A 10,825-nucleotide genomic window follows, 5' to 3' on the forward strand; every position below is an offset into this window, starting at 1 on the left:
CCTTTGTCAAAATTAATTGTCCATATATGTGTGGGTTTACTTCTGGGCTCTCAGTTCTGTTTCATTGATCTGTGTGTCTGTTTTTCTGCCAATGGCATGATATTTTGATTACTATAGCTTTGTAGTTATAATTTGAAATCAGGGAGTGTGATACCTCCAGCTTGTTCCCCCCGCCTCAGGATTGCTTTGGCTATTCAGGGTCTTTTGTGGTTCCATATAAATTTTAGGATTTTTGTTTTATTTCTGTGAAAAAATGTCACTGAGGTTTTGAGAGCAACTGCATTGAATCTGTAGATTGCTTTAGGTAATATGGACATTTTAATGATGTTAATTCTTCCAATTAATGATCACAAAATATCTTTCCATTTCTTTGTGTCTTCTTCAATTACTTTCAACAATGTCCTATAGGTTTCAGCGTACAGGTCTTTCATCTCCCTGGTTAAACTTATTCCTAAATTAAATAATTTAATCTTATCAAGAGGACTAGACAGAAATTTTTGGTCAAAAGGACTGTGTCCTCTAGGATAAAAAAATCCACCAAATAAAAAGGAAATTCACTTAGCATTTTTGAGAAATTCATTTCTTCATCATTAAAGCAAATGCATGTTAAGTTTTTCTAATTGAAAAACATAGTTTATACCCAGAGATTCTATGAAAATTGGATATTAGATAGCCTTATATTAACATATCAACAGCTTATTAGTCATTTCTCAGGTGCTTGGTATTCTTATTTCTAATTAGCATCCTTTTATAACATAATGATCTTTTAATATCTTTGATATAAAAAGCTGGTCAGACTTAAAAAATAACCTTTATGGTCCTTCACTTTTTCTATTTAACATTTTGATCTCTGATATGCACAAAAGACTATAGTGGACCCTTGATCAACGTGGGTTTGAACAGCTCAGGTCCACTTATATGGTGATTTTTTCTCATAAATATGTACTACAGGACAACACAACCTGCAGTTAGTTGAATCCACTGGTGTGGAACCATGGACAGGAGGGCCAACTGTAAAGATATACTCAGAATATTTGACTGCATGGAGGGTAGGCATCCCTAACCCCTGTGTTGTTCAAGGATCAACTGTATTTGTTTTTAAGTCATTTCATGGTGATAAGACTTGCTTCACTACTAAACTGTAAATGAGGGGACCATTCACAGTGATTAACAGCAAACCTTCTGCAGCCAGACTCCTTGAGTTCAAATCCCAGTTTTGCTACTTAATAGTTGTGTGGCTTTGATCAATTACTTAATCTCTTTATGCCTCAATTTTCTCAGCTATAAAATGGGGATAATGTTGATAATAATTCTTACCTTGTAGTGTTATAGAAGGAATTAAATGTATTAATACAGGTCAAACATTTAGAACAGTGTCTGGAAACTAGTAAGATCTAAAAAAAAATCCAAGCTATTATGAATATTTATTCTTACAATATTTTATTGCCAAGATACTATCTCAGTCAGCTAGGTAAAAATCCATCTTAGTCAGTATCTCTACATTTCCTGATAGTTTTGGTGAGCTGTATCTGTTTATACATGTGATAAATGCCCTGTGTGACATTTCTTTCAGTTCCTGGTCCTTGACAAAACTACATCTTGTGTATTCACTGATTTTTTTTTTTACAAGGGAATATATATTGTCATGGGGTGAATTCTGTCCTCTTCCAAAGATGCACTGAAGTTCTAACCCCCAGTACCTCAGAATATTACCTTGTCTGGAAATAGGGTCTTTGCAAATTTAATCAGGTTAAGAGGAGTTCATGAGGGTGGACCCTAATCCAATATGACTGGCGTCCTTATAAAAAGGGGAAATTTGGATACAAACACATAGAAGGAAGCAGATGTGAAGATGGCCATGTGCCTAGAGTGGCACATCTACAAGCTAAGGAAAGCTAAGGATTGTTGGAAAACACTACAAGCTAGGAAGAGGCAAGGAAGGATTTTCTCCTGTCAGAGAGAATCAAGGTCCTGGGACACCTTGATTTCAGATTTTTAGCCTCCAGAAGAGTGAGACAATAAACTTCTGTTGTTTTAAGCCACCTAGCTTTTGGTACTTTGTTAGAGCAGCCCTAGAAGACAAATACAGGTATCATATAGATTTATCTACATTCTAACTAGACACTGAGGAGGCTGCAATTAATCATTCCCTCATTTTTTTTCTTAAGGGTCATGAACTATGGATTTGAAGAAATAAATCCTTAATTTCTAGGTGTAAATGAACTAATGCAATTATTTTTGATCAGTGAGTGGAAAACAAGATGGTGAGTGACTGAACAGTGTCACAGCAACGTGATTGGGCCTAGATTTATTTCCATTTTCTACTGATATACTTTCCAAGGGATACCTTTATTAATGCTTTTTAAAAAACTACCACTGCTATCTTCTAAAATGATCTACTTTTATATTCTGGGAGACAAATGTACCTGTTAAATAAACTGTCCTTAGCTCCTTAAGTACCCATCACACTGATAGATTGATTTAGCAGGGAATTAATAGATCAGGTAGTTGAACTGCTTTACTTCTCACAGGAGGAAACTAAAGTCAAGAGAGGTTAAGTAACTCAGACTTGTGATGCACAGTCTAGAGGCTGTACTTATTATAACCTTTTTTTCTGCATCACATCACTAAGGACTTAAACGTAAGTTAAATCACATTTAAAAGATCAGATTCTTCTGGATCTTTTTTATATCCTCTTCATAGCTTGTAGTATTAGTGGCCTACCAAGGGGAAGTGATAACTGTTTATTGGGGAGAATGCTTGTTTGCCAGTTATCTTGAATCTGTAAACAAACTTGCTATTAATAGTTGAGTAGAATGTGGGTATATATGTGGGTATATATGACTTCCCTGTCCTTGTGATAGCCATAACACATCGAAGCCAGTGCATGTGAAGTCTACACTGTTTTCTAAAGGCAGAAGCCTTCCTTAGGGTGGTTAAGTCAGTAGGAATATTTCTAAATGGGGCATCAAGTAAAGACTGGTCCTGAGTTTCAGAAGCATGTAGACATTTTTAGTACGACCTCATATCCCATCAGAGCTGACTTTGGAGGCACTGGGTGAGGAGGTCATGAGAAAGATCAACAAACCAAAATAAAAGAGAATCTAAGTCAAACTACCAAGATCAAAAAAAAAAAGAGAAAAGTCATAACAGCTTTAATAAATGACTTTGTCTAGAGCTATTAGTCAATTCATAGCTCGAAGACTCAACCTGGTAATTAACAGTTTAATTAATATCTACTAATCTACAGTTACTTAGGGACCTCTCATCTTCAAATATTTGCTTCAAATATTATTAAACTTACTTTCTGCCAGAAATCATGCTAATTACCTTACAGATGTTGTCTTTTTTAATGCCACAAAACTGTAAGAAACTACAAATATTATCCTCATTTTTACAAGAATGAAAATGAAGCTAAGAGAGTTTAAACAACTTGCTTTATGTTGCATTCTTAGCAAATGATTGGGCCAAGATTTAGACTTAGATCTAACTCCAATGACACTTGCATTCATGATCTAATCAGAAGGTTGATAGAATCCCTGACTGGGCATCTTTCCGTCTCCCTGCTGTTAGGTAACATATGGGCCCTCCTGCTGGTTAAGCACTTGGGTCATTCTCTTCATCTGAGGTCAGTTTTCAATATAATCCTTTCTTCTTTCAGGCCTTAGGGATTTGGTCTGCTTACTTTTCTTTTTTCCAGCTGTCACTGATTCTCCCTCCTGTGATTCATCTCCTACTAGAATTCTGGAACAGAATACAGATTCCCTTTTTTTTCCCTCTTTCTGTTATTTCTGATTAAAAAAAAAAAACCTTCAAATTTTTAAGGAGAATCTCACTAGCAACTTCAAGTTGCAATATAATGATATTACAATTGCTTCTGTGCTTCACTAGCAAAAGGTTACTTTTGTTACTGATGTTAAATTTACTGTTCATAATTATTTTTGCATAAGTTCTTAGACACTTATAAGGCAATAAGTAGAATTTTAGTTTGACTCAATTACAATTTCATAACCCTTGCTCTTTCTGCAGGCGTACAACTGTCCTGATTTATCTTGCTATAGCTTGTACTTGAGAGATACTAAAAGACATTATTGAAGATTATATTATCAAGATTTACATCTTAAGAAATAACTAAAGACAAGAGACCTGAATATGAGGAATTTCAGAAAACGCCCTCCTATTAGCCAACTTTGCCTTTACTGAGACTAGTATTTATGGAGCACTTCAAGTTGTAAATGCTTCTTATATAAAAAGCCATGATGATGATTATCTACACTTTACTGATGGAGAAATTGAGGCACAGAATCTGCCCAAGAATACTAGTAAGTGATGGGCCTAAGATTCAAACCCAGCTCTGTATAAACAAATGCATTCAGCAGATTTTCAAAAATGTGGTATATGAACACAAATCTTGAATATCATGTAAAGAACAGATTTCATTTTCTGTATTTTTTATCCTGCAATTCCTCTGGATCTTAGTTTGCTTTCACACTCGCAGTATCACCCGATGCTTTGGAAAAATGGATCTCATTTTACTTAAAAAAATTCTACAGTTAAATAATAGATGAAATGCTTTGTTAGTGTGACTTTTTTAATTTAGTCATTGTGAGGCTAGCTGGTTAGCTAATTCTGTTGAGATCCTTGGTTTAAATTAGTATCTCCGAATGTAAACTCTTCTTAAAAATGTACACTTGCCACTTGTCTCCTGGGTTCTTTGATAAATGCAAGTGCATAACACATATGTGATAAAACGTCAGATATACCATCCATTTTACAGTCCTCTCTTATAAACTTTACCAGTTGAAATGTTCTTACTACTGCTGAGTGTTTTCTGGATGTATTCAATCCAGGAATACTGAATAAATTAATAAGTTTTATAGATTTGTTTTTACCTATTGTCTCTTTTTGAGGAAAAGGGCAAAAATGCCCCTCTTCCTAACCCCAAAACAAAACTGGCATTGACCTCAGAACTCAATATTTATGTTTAATAGACAGCTGTGTATAAATGTGTTTAGTAAGCTGTGCATAGTTCTTTTAACACAATGGCTCTAGAATCTCAGGAAAACGTTTTTTAAGGAGAGATTAAAATGAAGATTATTAGCCAACAGTAGTAGTTCATTTTACAGTAAAAATATGTTATAGTGCATAAAATGGCTCTCTACTCAGAGTCATAACCTTGCTTGAAAAACTACTATGAGCTTATGCGATAGGTAACATTGGTCTAACAGGCTTATCTTTTATCCCATTTTGTTAGATTATTAAAAAAAAATTTTTTAATACTTTAAAAATAGAACATATAATTAGTGAATGGGAAACATTTGAAGGTTATTAATAACAGCCAAAAATCAATGATGTTATTCAACTCCAAGACCATTTTGGGGGGAAAAGATTATCTTATCAATATCTGTTCTTGGATGAGATATTTTCCCTCTGTATCTATAGTCAGTTCAAGTTCAGAAAACTGACTTTCAGAGGGAGGAAACTGAGAGGGCTTTGTTTGTGGCATTTTTAAAAGGCTCAAAGTCATAATATAGATTATCCTTGTGGAAATGTCTACATATTGTCCAACATCTAGAGCTGTGCTGACCACATTTCAAGTTCCTAATTGCAGAGAGAAATTTCTGCCACCACTGCAAAAAGTTCTACCGGATAACACTGTTGCAGAGGGTCAGAAATGGTAGTAAATATTTTAATTGTTAGACAGCTTATCAGTATACATCCAGATATTTGGTAACACATAAAAGGAACTATGAGTTATTTTTCCCAAGAAATTTAGAGCTGACAAAAAAATAACTTACAAATTCATTTATCAAAATTTTAATAAAAGTTCATTAAAATGCTAGGCACTAGGTTAGGCAAAAGTGAATGAAGTGTGACTGTTTTTTTAACCCTGAGTGATTACAGTCTTGTGGATAAGCTGGACAAGTATCCAATCACTATATAATGTGAGTTTGGCTCTAATGAGATTATACACTAAACAAAGAAGATATTAGCTCTGTCTGGAGGAATTGAGGAAGACCTCAAATAGGAGATGATAGTTGAGCTATTATATTAAAAAGCTATTTTTAAAGGATGTGAACTAGGAATACGAAATAAAAGGCTTCATCTTTCTTGATGTCTGTATAGGTAAATTTGGGACTAGCCCTGAACCTGAGGCAGGACACTCCACCATTTTGTAGCCTGCACTTGGGAATCTATATCCACTGAATACCATTCTAGAGCCACATACCAGGTTTTAGGGATATGACTTGGCCTAATGTACAGGTTTTTTTGGGAAATCCCAGGCTAACAACTAGAGCTGCTACAACCCACAGTGTGATAGACATGAAGGGATTAAACAGTAGAGCCTGCACACTCCCGAGCTCCTGCTGCCAGGCCACGATGAGTGGTAATAACCTGGGGAATGTGGCAGGGCTGCAGAGCAGGTGGCTCCATTCTCAGCGGGACTCTTCTAGGTTTGTATGTGTCCCTCCCACCATCACAGCTTGGGGGGATGCAGATAACGCCCCAGGGACTGTGCACTGGGAGAATAAACGAGTGGGGGCTCAGGCTGAGGGCACTCTCTGATGGCCTTCCCGCACGAACGTAGTAGGGCAGGTGGGAATCCTGGAGGTGGGTAAGAGGTCCAGGTAGTATCAGAACAGAGACTTTACTATGCTGGTTAAACACAGTCACCAGTTCCTTCAGCGAGAAAGACTGGAAGTTATCTAGCCATTGTAGTATGCTGTCTATAGATTGGTATATGTCTTTGTATCAGTCAGGGTCCACTCAGAGAAGCAGAACCATTAGGAACTATATCTGTAACAATCAGAGATTTGTTACAGAGATTGGATTTTATGCAATTGTGGGAGCTGGGAGCTCAGGAGGAGGGACTGAACCTTGTGTCAGTTCTGTGTGTGACGTTGAGGGAATGGGTGTCTTGCAGAAGCTGGGAGCCTCCGTCATGTCGCTAAACACACTCCAGGCCCAGGAGCTGGAAGGAAGGAAGAGGGTCCTGGGAAAGATGAAGCAGCTACTTTCCACCAACGAGGTAAGAAAGCAGATAAATGACAACGTGTATGAGCTACAAAAATAGCTGCGGCTTCACCTCCGTCCTCCAAATCTCACGCAATAATCTCTCCTGGGCCTAACCAGAGATACACAGGAAAGAGAGCTCTAGGAAATGCAGTTCAGCCCGGCCAAGCTGACACACTGCAAAGTCAGCACCTCCTTAGGGGACGGTGTTTCGGTCACAGGCAACAATCTCTGGTTAACTTCATAGAGCCATGTGTTAAAACAACCAAAGACCGCTTTAGGTATTCATAGAGAGAAATACTTAAATGGAGTAGATTCTGACGATTCTACTTGAGTCTGGTGCTCCAAGTGGGCAAAACCAGATAAGTATCACTTCTTAGATGATTTTAACTTGGTGAGGAAAGGCCTATGGAATGTTGACCTTCACAGCCACATAGACTTGGCTACTTTCCTCGTGATGGCTAAAATTACAAATCATATGTAGATTTCTTCATAAGTATGCAAAATTAACTAAGTAGGAGAAAATGCCTAGATAAAATTCTTAGGTATTTATTGACAGGTACCCATGACGTTGGGAGACTTCCCTGTGCATGAAAATTAGTATGAACCACATAAATATATCTCACTAAACTCAAACTAAATGTATCCCCTACTCAGCCTCTGCTTAGCTGGATCTCAAAATGCCTAGGCACTCTAAAAGCAATGAACCTGAAGGGAAGTAGGAACTGAAAGAGATAGTGGTCTTAACTGATTGTGGTTTAAATTTCTCACTTTGTAAACTTTATAAAACTATCTAAACATGTAAAATCATTACCAAGTCTCTTGGGAACCATGAAAGTGAAGTACAGTCATCCTTCTGTGTCTGAGAGGGATGGGTTCCAGGACCCCTAGAAGATGCCAAAATCCACGGATGTTCAAGTCCTTTATGCAAAATGGTGTAGTATTTGCAATATAACCTGCACACATCCTCCTGTATACTTTAAATCATCTCTAGATTACTTATAATTCCTAATGAAATAGAAATGCTATGTAAATAGAATGCAAATGCTATGTAAATAGCTGCTATTTACAGGAGTATGGCAAGTTCAAGTTGTGCTTTTGGGAACTTTCTGAAAAATTTTTTCCTGAATATTTTCCATCTGCTGTTAGTTAAATTGATAGACGCGGCCCCTGTGGATATGGAGGAGAGCAGCTGTACACAGAAGCTTAAGCTTCTTTGGGTCTGTGGTCAATCTGCCTCTGGCTCATGCTTTATTATGATTAACTGTGAAGTCCCTGAGATCATCACCCACACCGCTTAGCACAGCTCTTAGCACATGTTTGTCTCTTATTAAAATTTGTGGAAGGCAAAATAAAATAAAGGGGAGAGAGAAAGAAAGAGGAAGAGAGAAGGGGGAGAGGGGGAGAAGAGTAAGGGAGCAGGGAAAAGGGAAGAAAAAAGGAAGGAAGATAGCAAAGAAAAAGAAAGGGAGGAAAGGAGGAAAGAAAGAGAGAGGGAGGCAAAAGGGAAAAAATGTGCAAGTTCATTGAACCGATTAAAGACAAGTCCTGGACCAGATTCCAGGTAATCTAGTCAGTTCCTTGAGAAATCAAATAAAACTAAGCATATATTTTGTAGACCTATACTTTAATCCATGATTATAAAAGTAGTAGAAATATTCTGTATCATATAAATGTTCATTATAGCACGATGTAGAAAAATAATAGTTATGAGAGAAAAATAGTGTTTTATTCTTTAAAAATACCTTATACAAAGAAGATTTCTACAGATTGGTAGGGTCTTAACGAAGATTTATTTTTAGAAGTTTTGATGTCTAATATTTCCTTGTTTAGTGATCAAATATAAACTATATTAAGGGTCAGGAATGATTATTTTGGAGTCTCTGAATCCCAAGGGGCCTGTGGCTCGAACTCAAGTGGTCTGTCAACTTAGACAGGAAAAAATAACAATCTTTTCCAATAATTTCTAGCTGTAGTTTAGCATGTCCTTCAAGTATGAATGGAGGCAGCAAACAATAACATTAGCCTGTGACACACATTTTCAAATCACATCACATGTTGTCAATATCTCAAATATGTTGACTCTATTTACTAATTTGAGATCATAGTAGTTATTAGACTGGCCACTAGATGTTGTTCCTTAATGTGTTAATGAAGAAGCATACATGTTAGTCTATTTCACATTTGTCATTTTAAATCTTTTGGTAACTATATTTCAGTATAGTTTCTAATTCTAGTGTTTTATTCCATACACTTAAAAACATTATTACAAAAGGGGTACATGGGTTGCCAAAGAGTCCCATGTGCACAAAAAGGATTAAGAAACCCTGCCTTTTGCAAGGACAAAATGTCTCCTTCATTGCAGTATTTTTTTCTGGTTAGTATTCTAGAGATAAGAATGGAAAATAATGGTGATTACAGGCATAGTACACAAGGTGGCAGCACATCACAGTTTAATTTCCCCAAATCAAATCCCCTCATTGTCGGCGGTATCTGGATGCTTCAGTGTAAACAAGGAGATTACTAGGATGTAATACATTTTCAAAAAATAGCCTTTGATACTTTCAGCCTTCTAATGTATATTGGTATGCTCTTTTTGTGTGTGTGGTATATTGCACACATTAAAAAAAAGTTTCTCAGTTTGAGAAACAGAATAAGAAATGATGTTAAATTATTTTCAGGATTTTCTCTAAATGTTTCCTAAAAACAAAACAAAAAACCCCAGCAAAATTCAAAGAACCAAAAAAGACACTACCCTTATGAAGAAAGACTTTTTTCTTAGTATAGGCACCATGGTTTCATTTACACTAATATGTTCTATGTGCCCAACGGGTAATTGGTGAATTACATAAAACTTTTTCCACCGGCATACACCATTTGTAATCACATAGCCTCTCTGGTTTAAACTTATGAGTTTTTTTTTTAAGTGAAAACAAAAGGAGCAGGGAGGTAGATGTGGTAAAATGCTCTTGGGTGGAATACGTTGAAAATTGGCTGCGATGCCTCATTTCTCCCATGATACCTCCAGTGTTTCCTTTTGCTTTCCTTTTTTCAGGACTGGGCATGGAGCTCACGTGGGCACCTCAGGGAATAACGTGCCTGGAAGAGCCTTCTGGAAGGATGTGAGAGTCATGAGAACGAGACCTGGAAAGCTGAGCTGCCCCGGCCGGATAGAGCCCAGGAAAATGAGGACCCAGCCAGTCTGCTCCCAGACAGACAAGAGAGGCCAGTTGAGGCCGGGAGAATCACACAGCCTTAGTCTCTGAGCTGTACCTGATTCTAGCTGTATGAGCAATAAACGCTTATTCTTTTTAGCCACTGAGTTTTAGGGGTAGTGTTTTAGGCAGCATCGTTTGTAGAATAGGTAAGTGTTACAAACTATTCTTTATTACTAACTAAACATGAGCGCATGCCCAACCCAGGTGATACGTTTTAACAAAATGTAGAAACTATGAAATACCTAGCATTCTATTGCATCAGCTATTTTGGCCTGTGTGATGTTTCCTGAGAGCTTCTAGCCATTTAGTAAATCTAGTTTTGACTTTAGGTACAGGAACTGGGGGTAAAAGAAGAAATTGAGTATGGGCATGAGGAGGAACTGTTATAATGAATGTTTGTGTCCCCCGCAAAATTCGTATGTTGAAACCCTACCCCCCAGTGGGTCTGTATTTGGAGATAAGGTCTCTAAGGAACCAATTAAGGTTAAATAAAATCATAAGGGTGGTGCTCTCACAGAATTGTCTTCGTAAGAAGGAATATCAGAGATCAATCTCTTTCTCTCTCAAGCCCTGTGTGCACACAAAGAAGAGTC

General features: G+C 37.1%; 1 long non-coding RNA gene across 1 annotated transcript; it reads left to right on the top strand.

The window, feature by feature from the left end:
- Nucleotides 1-2,167: 2,167 nt before the first annotated feature.
- Nucleotides 2,168-10,339, top strand: LOC132519644 (uncharacterized). The gene is made up of 4 exons (XR_009540226.1): nucleotides 2,168-2,264; nucleotides 4,030-4,322; nucleotides 6,926-7,030; nucleotides 10,070-10,339. It is a non-coding gene; the product is annotated as an uncharacterized LOC132519644 (long non-coding RNA).
- The last annotated feature ends 486 nt before the right edge of the window (nucleotides 10,340-10,825 follow it).

This window comes from Lagenorhynchus albirostris, chromosome 4 (genome assembly GCF_949774975.1).
Source record: "Lagenorhynchus albirostris chromosome 4, mLagAlb1.1, whole genome shotgun sequence".
NCBI lineage: Eukaryota > Metazoa > Chordata > Mammalia > Artiodactyla > Delphinidae > Lagenorhynchus > Lagenorhynchus albirostris.